This window comes from Polypterus senegalus, chromosome 7 (genome assembly GCF_016835505.1).
Source record: "Polypterus senegalus isolate Bchr_013 chromosome 7, ASM1683550v1, whole genome shotgun sequence".
NCBI classification, from domain to species: domain Eukaryota; kingdom Metazoa; phylum Chordata; class Cladistia; order Polypteriformes; family Polypteridae; genus Polypterus; species Polypterus senegalus.
The window spans coordinates 61,900,077-61,913,562 of record NC_053160.1 but is presented as its reverse complement, the minus strand read 5'-3'; the positions used below and the strand labels follow the sequence as shown (position 1 = coordinate 61,913,562).

General features: G+C 35.8%; 1 protein-coding gene and 1 long non-coding RNA gene across 4 annotated transcripts in view; one reads left to right on the top strand and one right to left on the bottom strand.

Moving 5' to 3' along the window:
- The window catches only part of LOC120532597, a 59,581-nt gene extending 50,652 nt beyond the window's left edge, over positions 1-8,929 (top strand). The window contains exon 3 of the long non-coding RNA XR_005634323.1: positions 8,700-8,929. This is a non-coding gene — a long non-coding RNA (uncharacterized LOC120532597). The remainder of the gene's footprint in view (positions 1-8,699) is intronic.
- pde4d (phosphodiesterase 4D, cAMP-specific) overlaps positions 1-13,486 on the bottom strand; it is a 1,397,741-nt gene that overhangs the window by 754,075 nt on the left and 630,180 nt on the right. The gene's annotated exons all lie outside the window — the stretch shown is intronic.

The window sequence follows — 13,486 nt, the reverse complement described above, 5'->3', positions numbered from 1 at the left end:
CTACCTACACGGGAAGTTGGAGAATTAGTGATAAGTCAGTGAATGAGTCAGTCAGTCAGTGAGTGAGTGAGTGAGTCAGTGAGGGCTTTGCCTTTTATTAGTATAGATATATACAGTATATATATATATATATATATATATATATATATACACACATACACACTAGGGAGTTCCCCCATGCTTGCTTTGCTCGCCAGCCACTTTGCGTCTCTGCCGCTCGCTTTGTGAAGCGGGGGTGATACAATGGGAAACAAATAGTTTTTTTTTACCTCCTCTTTGCTCAATCAACTGCTGCTGCTGTGTGTGGTGCTTTGAACATTTAAAATCCTCAGGCGTGGATAAATCTTTTGGGACAAAGTCCCATCTCACGAGACTTGAGTTCTTGATATTTGTTAGTTTATAATTTAAAAATGGAATAAGAATCTGAAAATCTAACAACATTACATTAAAGTTTGATAAATTCTGAAAAGAATGATACCAAACATATATATGTGGGTTTTAAAATAGGCCAGATTTAAAGCGTGACAAAAACGTGGCATAGGCTTAGGATTTTATATATATAGAGTATATATATATATATATATATATATATATATATATATATATATATATATATATATATATATATATATAGTCACACACACGTGATTAGGGGACAACTAAAGGCCCTGAATAGATGTAATTGCACACTGGACCAGAGGGTGGCGAAGTGCACTGATTCTCTCTCTCAATTTCTTGCAGACCATTCTCGGGAATTTCCTGCCCAGTTCTGGGGCAACCAACGACATCACTTCTAGTTTCAGTCTTGATGATATCACATCCTCTGTGAGCATTTAAAAGCTGCCATCTTAAGACAACAGTCAGTTCTGTTTTGGACTCAGTTGTGTGAACATGTCTATTCTTTTTGACAGATTTTGCCACCAGGAAATATTAAATGGATGGCTGCCCCAAACCTTCCCAATGTCTCTTGGTCATTCTGATTACAATATATATATATACTGTTATATATTATTATAAAATCCTGAACCAAACTTTGCATGCTTGGTCTCTAGGAACATATGGACAAGACAGACTACTTTGGAACCCAAAATTTTGACCCTGGCGATCCCAGTGGTGTTTTTTTTCTTGTGTGCTACAGTTTGCAACAGTACCACCCACTGGCACTCTGTTAAGAGTTGTTCCAGTGCTGCCAGGATAGGCTCAAGCCTCTTGCAATCTTGAATTGTATGATGAAGACTTGAGAATGTTATTATATAATACAGTACAATATAAAATAACATTATTCCATCCATCAAGTTACTGGGTTACAAGGGGAGGGTCAGGGCATATTGCAGCAGCTTTGGGCCCAAGGCAAAAAACAAAAGAGAGAGTGGTTTTGTAACTTTTTATTTGTATTTCTTTCAAATATAGTATTTACAGCACCATAATAGCAGAGGTCACTACTGATGCCTCACAGTACCAAGCTCCTGGGTTTGAGTACCTGATGCTTGGTACTATTTGAGTGGAATTTGCTCTTTCACACATTATTTATGTGCATTTTATTAAGGCACTTCAGTAACCTCCCATATGAAAAATATACGCATCTTAGATGTGAGTTAAGTTTACACAAAATGAGTGAGGGTGGACATGTTGGTGTCCTGTAGTGGACTGGAGTACCATTACGTACTGCATCCTTTTTAGCACCCAGTACCATTAGAATAGGTTCCTATTCTCCCAAACCCAAAATATGAAGGCTGAATAGACAAAATGCAAGGTTTAGCCGCTGTTCTTCTACTAAATACTGTATTTAGTGTGTTATGTTAACTAATATTCAATGGTCATTAAATTCATTAAAAGTAAGAAAATAAATATGTACTGGTCCAAAAAGCACAGCAATGGAGAGAAATGGATCAGGAAATTAGCAATGTAGTTAAAGAAACAAAGTGAACATGAATACCAGTCAGATCTAACGTGTCAAAGCGAAATTGATAAACCAAAAAAGAAAAAACAATTAAATGCCCCATATTTCAAAGTCAAACTAGACAATTAGAACAGAATTCAGAAAAAATATTTAACCCAACAAAAAAAGCTAACCTAACCAATAAGTTGCTTGATTGAGATTAACAAAATTAAATAGAATAAAATTATATATGTAATAGTAAATTCGTGGTTTTCTAAATGGAAAAAATGAAACTCATACTAAATCCCTCTCTATATCTAAAATGAACAATAAATATTTAAAATGTATTTATGATATAATTAAATTTAAAACAAAAGAGTTTAAATAAAATAGAGAAGAAATGTAAAGGCTGGAAATGCACGGCAAACTAGCTGAAGAAAGAAATACATAATTGAAATAAAAACTAGCAAACAAAAAGAAAAATCTTAAATTGCAGTGCTTAGTTGATAATATAATGAATCCTAAATAATCACAAAGAAAAGGTCGCACTGCTTTAAGTGATATTCATTTATTCAGATAAATTCTATGTGGCAAAAAACCCCAAAAGGAGGAAATCAAAATTAGAAAAATAATAAAATAACCTCAGAAAATATAAAAAAATAAGATTACAACAATATTATATATAAAGCTCAGTGTAGTGCCACAATGGAAAAGAGTCACAATAGGACAGAAAATTAACCAAAGTCCAGGAGAAAAACATTAATTAAGAAAAGCAACCAAAGGTCAAAAACCAGAAGGTGAAAAATAACAGGCAGAAATTAAACTTCCCTGACTGCATTGGAATTGCCATCTAATCCTCTAAGATATGGGAGTAATAGCAAAAGATTTTATGAGGACCTACTTTGAAAGAGAAGGGTAAAAAAGGCAATAATAATAACACATTGTATTTATATAGTGCTTTCCTTTACTCAAGGCACAATACCACAACCAAGGAGCTGAGGCAGACTGAGATCTTTCATAGTTCCCTCGGTGACTGCATCCTTCATTGCTAAGACATCTGAATGTCCTAATGCTATACAAAGTGCTGCATCATTTGGCCGTACATTAAATTTGCATAAATTAACACAACCTAAATAGACAAGCAACAAATTAAAACATGCAAAAGGCTATAGCCAGAGGTAAGGTTCAAATGAGAAATTAACAGGTAGCACTGTGACGCAGTTATTTCCTGGTAATATAGCAGTGATATAGGGAATGAGTAAGTATAAACCTGTATTCTGTCAAGCCACTAGAGGACTGAGTGTAAACACAAAGATAGAATTTTAAAGTTCTAGTTCTTACTGCCAGTGGAAGGTATAACTTCTCGGCCTTTTTATTAGGTAGTTGTGTTATATTATAAATTTCAATAACTAGTGTCTGCTCTTGTAAAACAATTAGTTTTGTAGCAGGTGTGAAAGAATAATTTGGAGGTAGCAATAGTTAAATATTTTGGTTTGCAGTGCACATTGAAATATATAACCATTTGTTTTGGAAATGTCATGAAGAGAACTACTGAAATGGTTAAGTGAATAAAAGACAAGAATATACTACGAGAATGGTAAATGTAATATACAAAATGTACTAGGAGATGACTAAGAAACCAGCAGATGTCCAGAAAACAACAAGACTGAAGAGTTGTCACACACACATACAGATGTCAAGAGTAATAGCTGAACCCAAGAGATATGAGAAGAACAAGATTATAGTAGAATATACTTTTATTTGGATAAGTTATTTGGGTGTAAGCCAACAAACCAATCAGAGTAAATATAGCATATGCATTAATCAGCACTGTTGCATAAATTCAGTTGTTTATGAGATAGACCTCTGCCCTTATTTCATTGATCATTCTGTAACAAACTATTGTGAGGAAGAAAACATTTTCAGCATTTGCTGAGGAAAAATAAAAGATGCAATGGACAAGGCTTCTCCTGCCTGGTTCCTGATTCAAAGAGGTCCTAGTTGAAGGACAAGATTTCACTTTTTAATATATTTCAAATGTAATTTCCTCCCTGTTGGACAACACAGTGTCTATATTTTAATGATTAAGCAGACTTGTAAGTGCACCTTAGATGCATTTCTGTGCTTGGACTTAATGTTTTGACAGTTCTTATTTCTCGGTATTTTATGAATTTATTTTATGTTTGCTATAATTAAATAATTTCGACTGATAGGTAAAAAGAAATAATATGGAAGTTTGTGGATGTGGAAAAAAGGAAAGAATGGTATTCAACTAAAAGATTGGCTGTATGTGTTGCCTTTTTTCCTCACGCATTTTATTTGTATAATAAAATTTTATAATAACTTATCTGTGAATTAATATTCAGATGTGGTACAATATCAAATTCTTAGCTAGTGAGTTGAGGAATGCTGCTAAAAGTAGAGTGGCTGGCTTTATTTTGCTAAATTTCTTTCACTAATATGCTACTTTACTTGAGAGTATCATGAAACTAATTAATTAAACAAGGACTTCCTATAGCTGCAGAATTTGATATAGAATGAACAAATTGATGTGAATGAACAAAAAACAGCTCTCCTACCAGAGGACTAGGACTGAGAACCATTGCACATAAGCTCATTGATTACTGAGATCTGCAACTTCTGTGACCTTGACTGCCTAAAGTTTCTCTTTTTTATCATCTGTAATGGATCTTTGCAAGCCAGTTCTCTTTAGGTTTATAATATGAGTTTAGACACTGATGTAGCCTGTCGAGAGGCTACACGGCAACAACATAATTTATTAACCTCAGGAATGATATTCAGCTAGGCTTAAATTAAAACTGATGTATGGTAATAGAAACAAGTGGGATTTTCTTTTTCAGTCTGCCTTCTGTTTATGTCAGCAACCAATTGATATTGTAGATTTCTGCTTGGTGTGTATAGGTTTCTATTTATGTTATAATCACCAGTGGAATTGAAATATTTCAGTTAACAGTACATGGTTTAGGTGTTCATTTCATACAAATTCCTTTCACACTTCATTTGACCAACAGTGCTGTGACAGTGAAAATTAACATACTATAAAGATCTGAGTGATGAGAAGAAGATTTATTTAAACACCTTACTGATATACCACTGGGAAAACTGTTAATCGACTCAAAAGAATAAAAAATAATAATAATAATTCTATGAAGACTTAATGTGCAATGTGCACATTGAGCATTCTGTAACATTGAGGGTATCCTGAGAGAGCCCTGAACCCAGAACATACGCCAAGGATGCAAAAATAATACAAAAGAGAGAGATTATTAAAAATAAGTTTTGAAAGGACAGATAAGGACGTGGAGCAAAAAACCCTAAAAATTAAACAGAAAGAAAACAAAATCCTCCTCTTCTATAGGCCTTCTTGCACAGGTTAGTTTCATTTATTAAGTAGGGTGGTTGATTCACCTCCTACCTCAGCACCACAATAAGGACTCCACTCTAATGCCTCCTATTATCTGTCAAGCTGTCTGTCTCTAACCTACTTTAACCTACCGGTCAAGCCCATGACTACACTCACTCAGCACCTTCAGGATCCTTGAATGATCTATTGGTCAGTAACTCTCCCATTCATGGATCTCTTCCAGGGTCAGGAAAGCTTTCTAGAGTCCCAACAGGCAAATTCTTAGTGATTCCTCTGATGACCTCTGGTATTTTGGTGATGCTGAATCCCAGCTTCCTTATATAAAAGACCAGGCAATTAAACACATACTTGAACACCACAGTGGAAAATATGAGGAAATCATGGATATCTGTAGCTGAAGAGGACACCCTGAAGCCATTTGATGATGAGGAGGATGTTCATTACAGTCCATTCCACTGGAAAAACAGACAGTTTAGGACTTCTAAATAAGAACTTAAGAAGAGAAAAACGTTTTAAAGAGAATAGGCCATCTAGGCCAAACACATTGTATATGCTCAAAATATTTAAACTCAAGGTCCGTATGGTGTCACTTTTAACAACCTTGAGAAACAATTCTTCCATAAGCTTACATTTTGCTACATAAAGAAATACTGTCCCACATTTCTAGCCTATGTGAAAAATGCTTAGAACTTATTTTTTAAGAACCTGCTCATATCTACCTTATTTATACCCTTCATAATTTTCAAGATGTTTACCATGTCTTCTCTTGCTCCTTAAACTGGAGTGATTTAGCTGTTTTAGTCTTTCTTTGTAAAGCATGCTCAGCGGTTCTGGTAGCTCTCTCTAAAGTTGTTATTATCCTTAAGCCCTTAAACTGCAAGCAAAAATTCAGATAAGGCCTCACAAGTGTATTATACACACTGAGGAGAGCCTCTCTTAACTTCTGTTCTACACCTTTCAACCCTATCATTCACAAGTTCACTGTCATTGATGAATCTAACAGAACTACTCCAAGATCATTTTTAATGCTGTGTATTTTCCAACTTCAATCCTCATACAATGTAATTGGCAGTAATATTTTTACACATTACAACAGTAAAACAATATTTACCTATGTTAAACTTCATTAGTCTCATACTGTATCTACTCAAATGTGACATCTGACCAGATTCTTCTATAGAGACTGAGCTGATTCAACAGGAATTATTCTCAGACTCAGCCAGGGGTTATTTGTTCTAACTTTTAATTCACCTCTTACTTTAACACTTTGAAGGTGAGCAAAGTATCTCATTGAACCTGTCAAGACACAATATACAAGACAATTCCTATCTTGGTACACTGCCACTATACAGCAGATACAGCCAGCTTGCTGGCGAGCTTTGCTGCTGTCTCTTAGTTAACTACTACACTGCTGCCATCTAGTGAATAAGCATGGAATTGTTTGTTTGTTTTTTTTTTTTTTTTTGGTGGCAACAGTTTGTGGAAAAAGTATATACTGCGGCACAGACTTACACAGAGGCACGTGTAAAAACACAAAGAATTTATTTCTTTCTTCAGCTGGAGGGCATGTCTTCCCTGTGAACTCTCCAGCCACAACATAGTCCCAAGTACTAAGCACAACACAAATCACAACCCTTCTTCTGGCACCACCACTTCTCCATAGTAACCTTGTCCTCTTCCTCCCAATTCTGGCCCTGAGTGGTGGTTGCCAGTCCTTTTTATAGCCCACCTGGATGTGCTCCAGGTGCTTGATCACCTGTTCCTGATTGCACCATAGGGCGGGGCTGTTGAGGTGTCCAGGTTGGCTCCAGGATCCATGCAGCACCTCCTGGTGGCCACCCCAGATCGCCATAGGGTTGTGGGGAACTCCATCTCCCATGGAACTCTGCGGGAAACTGAGGCACCATCGTCAGCCAGGGAGGCTGCCACCAAGTGTCCTGGGGGAGGTACTGAGGAGCCCATGGCTGCTCCCCCGGAACATAAGTAGAATGGGTGTCCCGGCCGGGCATGGGACCTGGTCGCCCGCCACATTAGACAGTACATAGTTACGTTGTGGCAAAAAAGAAATAAAGATGTTTTGAAACAACTAGATTTGTTGTTATTTTGATAATAATGACAGTGATTGAAATAATGATAGTCTACCTGTAGGCTCTGGCACTGATGCAGATAGTTGCCCCAAAGGCATTGCTTCATCATAAAGAGTCCGACTTGTCCCAACTTTCAGGATAGCTCTACATGGACGTTCTACTGATCACTAACTACAAGCAGTCACTAAATACCAAATGTGTTGTGTGCAACAAGCATGAACAACGCAATGAAACATGTTATATTTACATCACATGTTCTTTTAAGCTGTACGCTGTGAGGTGTTATGCTTTAAGGACTCTCATTCAAATGGAGACTTTTAGTCATGATGCTGGTGAAAATAAAGTAATTAAAAGTTTTGTTACATTTTGATGGAGTTACTAATGATGAAAAAAACATTGTTTTCTAATAAACTTTTTTACATGTTTTTATAGAGCATTATTTTTCACCTATACAGCGGCATCCTGACAATGTGTTTATCAATATTGTGGTTATTTCTCAGTTTATTTTTTTATTATTATTTTTATTAATTTTATTGCAATCCATATAAAGCAATCGAATTTTTACAAAAAGAAAAATTGAGTTAAGAACAGATCGATCCCCACCCCTGAGAGAGAGAGAGCAAGCCAAATGGCGTAAAATTTAAGGCTTGTAAACATACCTAAATTAATAAATTCTCTGTGCTTCATGAACTTATTTTAAAATATTACTGATCAGATCCTGCCATGTTTTGAAAAAAGTCTGCATGGATCCTCTGACTGAGTATTTGATTTTTTCCAATTTCAAATAATATAACACATCGGTTTCCCACTGACTTAAAAAAGGAGAGTTTGGGTTCTTCCAGTTTATCAGAATAAGTCTGCGTGCCAACAGTGTAGTGAATGCAATCACAATTTGTTTGTCTTTCTCCACTTTAAGCCCCTCTGGAAGAACCCCATACACAGCTGTTAATGGGTTAGGAGGGATTGTGAGTCCAAGGCCGTCTGAAAGGTAATTAAAAATTTTTGTCCAGAATAATGTTACTTTGGTGCAGGCCCAGAACATGTGACCCAGTGAGGCTGGGACTTGGTTGCAACGTTCGCAGGTTGGATCATGCCCTGGAAACATTTTGGAGAGTTTTAGTCGAGACAGATGTTCTCGATATATAATTTTAAGTTGTATAATTATATGCTTTGCGCATATGGAGCTCGAGTGAATTCTCTGCATTGCTACTTTCCACTCCTTTTCTGATATATTAATTGAGAGATCTTTTTCCCAGTGTCCTCTTGGATCTTTGAAAGGGAGGGATTGTAAAATGATTTCTCAGTTTCGATCTTTTATACTGATTATCATTTATTTGTGTTGTGGCAGATGGCTGAAGCTCTTGCCCAGCTAAGATGCCTGGAGGATGAGAAGACCGGGAGAGAGACAATACCTTCCCCAAGACATGAGAGGGCATTTGGATGATTCTGGAGCTATTGACTGCAGCACTTCCACGGCACCAGGAAGTCCCACTGAAAAAGAATCCAGGAGCACCTGGAGCACATCCGGGGACAATATAAAAGGGGCCACATCACTTCATTCTGGGAGCCAGAGTCGAGGGGCAGAGGATGGAGCTTCTGAGTGGAGGAGTGAGGGCGGCAAAGAAAACGAAAGAAAGAAAAGGAGAGCAAAGGACTATGAGCATTATTGTGGTTGATGTAAGAACTGTGTAAGGTGTGTGTGTTAAAAGGACAAGAAAAATTAAACGTGTGTGTTTTGGGACTTCTGTTTGTCCTGTGTCTCTCTGTAGTCGGGCTTATCTTCCACAGTGTGTTTTATATACAGTAATACATACAGTATGTTATATCATTCTAGAATATTTTAAAGCTTTGCTCTGTTATTTCCTTTCAAAATATATGTTTATTTAAGATGTTTCTTGCTCATAAGCACACAGAGGAATGGCAATGAAGGAGCTGTTCACACTTGGTCATTTTCTCGTTGTTTTATGTTACTACTTGGGTAAAATTGGAGGGGGGGGGACTTCACAAAAACATTAAAAGGATGACAATGCAGAAAAATCAAGTAATGAAAGTCAAGGGAATTAATGAACATTTTTTTTATTTGCTAGAAAAATCAATAACACAATTCAGTATATTTTGTAAAAAAGGCTAAATAATTCAACACACAATTTAATTACTGATGATAACGAGTCATTGAATATGAAATTTATTTTAACTGGAATACTGCTTCTCCTAATGTAGTGCCATATGCAGAATTTGCTAACTTATGTGATTATTTTATTTTATATCAAAATCCATCCTGTCCTGTGCTTTCCAGTAGCACTCCAGACAGGAGTCAACCTTGGCAGGCCTGTATGGCCCTTCTTGCTTTAACCACTACATGAATTAAAAAGACAGGTGGTGGCATCACTGACCGCTTCCAGATACTAGTTTCAAGATCAGGAGCATATTCTGTGTCAGAGTCTATTTGGTCTTGTGTTTAAGTTGCTCTTGCACATACAGCATCTGCTCACTACACCTTGAAACTCTGCCACAGAGGGCACCACATGCACAGAAATTTGAAAGTCAGTCTGCAGAAGAGAACTTCATACCATGTGGTGCTTTTTCAGTTTTCTCATAAACCTTTACTGTTTTAGTAAAACAGGACCTCCACTGCCTACAGACACTTTAACAGTGTCTTAACACCCATCTACTGAACAGCAGCAATTACATTTGTCTATTTTTATGATCTCTTCAGTTAATTTATATATGAATCCATTTAAAGAATACTTTTTGCATTTACAAAATTGACATTAGTTTTTCTTTTTGTGTCATGCAGGTATTTCCCCAGATGCTTGTTATCTTAACTTATGCTGCATTTATTAACTCTACTTAAAAAAAACGTTTCCAGCAAAAAAAACAAAAACATAAATCATTAATTTTAGTGAAGTTTTTTTTATTTTATTTCTTAAAGAAGAATACCATAGCACACCTAAGACAGATTTTTATATTTGAATGGATAATCAACAGCTTCCTAAATTGTCCCTAGTGTGTGCTTGGTGTGTGTGTGCCCTGCCCGGGGGTTTGTTTCCTGCCTTGCACCCTGTGTTGGCTGGGATTGGCTCCAGCAGACCCCTGTGACCCTGTAGTTAGGATATAGCGGGTTGGATAATGGATGGATGAATGGATAATTGATAGCTTGTTACTGAATTTTTCATTAAAGTTTTGTCAATGTTGGTGATGATTCAGTTTTCATATTGCCATGTATGTACGCTTGGGAGGCAGCTTAAGGGCCACTGTAAGGGTAGTTACCCGTCGAACCAGGAGTTGGCGCTGTGTACTAATATCTTCTCACTTCCTCCCTCTGCAGAACTGAAGAGTGACAGTTATGTCACCACTGACGTCACTTCCGTTGTCCACCCTCCTGGACAGGCCCCTATCTGCCTGGATCCCATATGAGTGGAAGTTTTGGACATGTTTGCGTCAGTTCTGCATTATACAGAAAAGATGTCATTTCTGTATTTTTTCTATCTTTGTGCCCCAGACCTTTTATATCTGGTTCTTGTCAACTATTCAACTATTATTACAAAAATGTGTAATACTCTCATGATTCTTTGTATTAATTACATCATTTTAATTCTGTGATTCATTTTCTTATTATTTCTCATTCTTACACAGCCTCATTTTAAGATGTCGTGGATACCACCATTTTACCTCTGTTTTAACATGGACACCACCTCATTGTTTACCATTACTATGGCTGTTGTTGGCATTTGTGACACTATGGGGTACTTTCTAATGTCAGTTCCTTTTGCTATATAAGACAAAAGCCCTCAGCTCACAGCATCCAAGATTCTGGATACATTTACAAACAACTTGCTGCATTTTTTTGCTTTTTGCTTTAATACTCCGGTTTTGGCAGCTTACTTAATACTTAGTGATTTCTACTTTTACTTTCTATTTTAACTGGTTTCATCTCTGCTGTTGTTTGCCATTTATTTTTGTTTTTTTGAGATCCTGGACCATTTGCCTTTTGCCCTTTTTATTTTGACTTTTGTCTTATCTGAAAACAACTGGAAGGTTCTCTGCATTTAGTAGTGGAATTAAGTGCATTTAGCATTTCTTTTTCTGCATATTTCACTATGCTGCTGTTTCTTCAAAGGCTGAATATCACATTATCAGTAGGATTTTTTCTATCTGCCATTACATATTTCTAATTTCCTTTTAAAATGCTGCTCGTATGTTTATAGCATTTAAAGTTAACACTTTTGTCATCTCTCTTAAAGGTTTCATAGACTTACCATTTTTTCAATATTTTAATAAGCAGTTCTATTAATTTTCTAGCTATATCTAATTATTTGTTATGAAATGATTTCCCATTTTATTAAATGTTCTTTTAAATCAATAAAATTGTTCTTCAGTCATTCTTGCATTAAGTAACATATTCCAAATGTTTTAAATTTTTTCTGCTCAAATTTAATTTTAATCTGCTCAAAATTAGCTTTTTAAATATGTACGTAAAAGTTTTAGTTTTTCCTTAGATCTTTAATCAAATAAATGGGCTAAAAAATAGATGGTTAGATAGGTAATTTTATTTATTTATTTATTTATTTTTTATTTGAATGTGTTTGCTTAGTTTCGAGGCTACAAGATCTTTTATAAGGTAGTAGGCTTACATTTTTCTTTCTGTGTTTTCAGCACAGGATCACACAAAAATGTGGAAGTGTTCCAGCATTAAATAATGACAAGACTCTAACTTATGGCCCACACACACCCACGTCTAGACTCAACTTATACCACAATACAAAAGAGATATTGATTAGCCTAACATGCACATCTTTTATATGTGGGGAAAAACAGGGTCTCTGAGAAAAATCCATGTGAACAAGAGGGAGTCATTTCACACACACAGTGACCAGGTTGAGAATCAAACTCTCCGTGGAGCAGCAGCAGCACAAGCCATTGTGTCCTTGTGACAACTAATTTTAAATGAAAGGTCATAAATTGAGCCAATTAAGTATATATGAAGAGAGTTTGTCCTATCAAATATAAAAATGGTTATGGTTAGAGCATAGGTGGATTTAATTGGTCAAATGTTAATCGTTTATTACTATATGTATAGACTTACTAAACAGTTACAAATGAAAAATATCATGATTAACACTAAATATCTTATGTAAATGTTTATATAAACCTTCTGTCGACAACACTCCAACACTTTTCTTAGGGACTCATAAATAGTTGGAGAGGCTCAAAAGAAAATTCTGTTCTCTAGGACAGTAAACTTTATTATAGTGTCATTTTCATTGTCCTTGTGCACCATCTAGTGGAATCCTTTTGAGTTGCTGTTTGAATTGTTTTCTTTCTGGTAATCATACACTCTCAGGGATTCCTGGTTCAATATCCTCAGTGCAATTTCTGTGTATGTTGTTTATTTTCAGTAAAAGTGTAATTATATTAAAATAATTAATTGAATTTTGACCGTTTTGACTAAACTTTTGACTGCAAAATGGGCAAGTAAACTGTGAACCAACCTGCCTAACCTTTGTTATCACAAATCAAGATGAAGACTAGGTTTTATTTAAGAAAATATTTGTTTTATGCATTATCTTCAAGTGGGTACTGGCAAAAAAACCTTTTCCAAACAATATGAGGGAAACAATACAAAAAAAGAAAAAAAACAGAGTAAATGAACTCAGAATGCACAGACTTCACATAGACAGCAGAGTAAGGATATGTGGAGCATTGAATTAGTACATAATAAATTTGGTACATTTCAGTCATTAAAACCATGTGTTTTAAAGAAGGCATATTAGATAGCCCAGTTGTGTGTCTTTACTAAGGAAAACAACCGTAAATCTACTAAAATGTTACTCTACTTTTCTGCTGAATGTTTATTTAGAGTCATGTGGAACCTGGAGCCAATTCCAGGAGAAATGTCCTGAAGATGTTAACTGCAGTATGATGGGACACATACTATATAAACACATTTTAGCACTGTTAACCTGCCATTGTGTTTTTAGGTACTTAGGAAAAGCTTGAGGAAAACTCCAAAAAAAGGCATCCAAACCTTGAAATGAAGCTTTGTCCCAGGTTTTGTGATTCAGTAATGCTAGCTATGTCTTCAGTGAGTATCTGCTACCTCACTGCTATGGGTGAGAATAAACATACTTCATA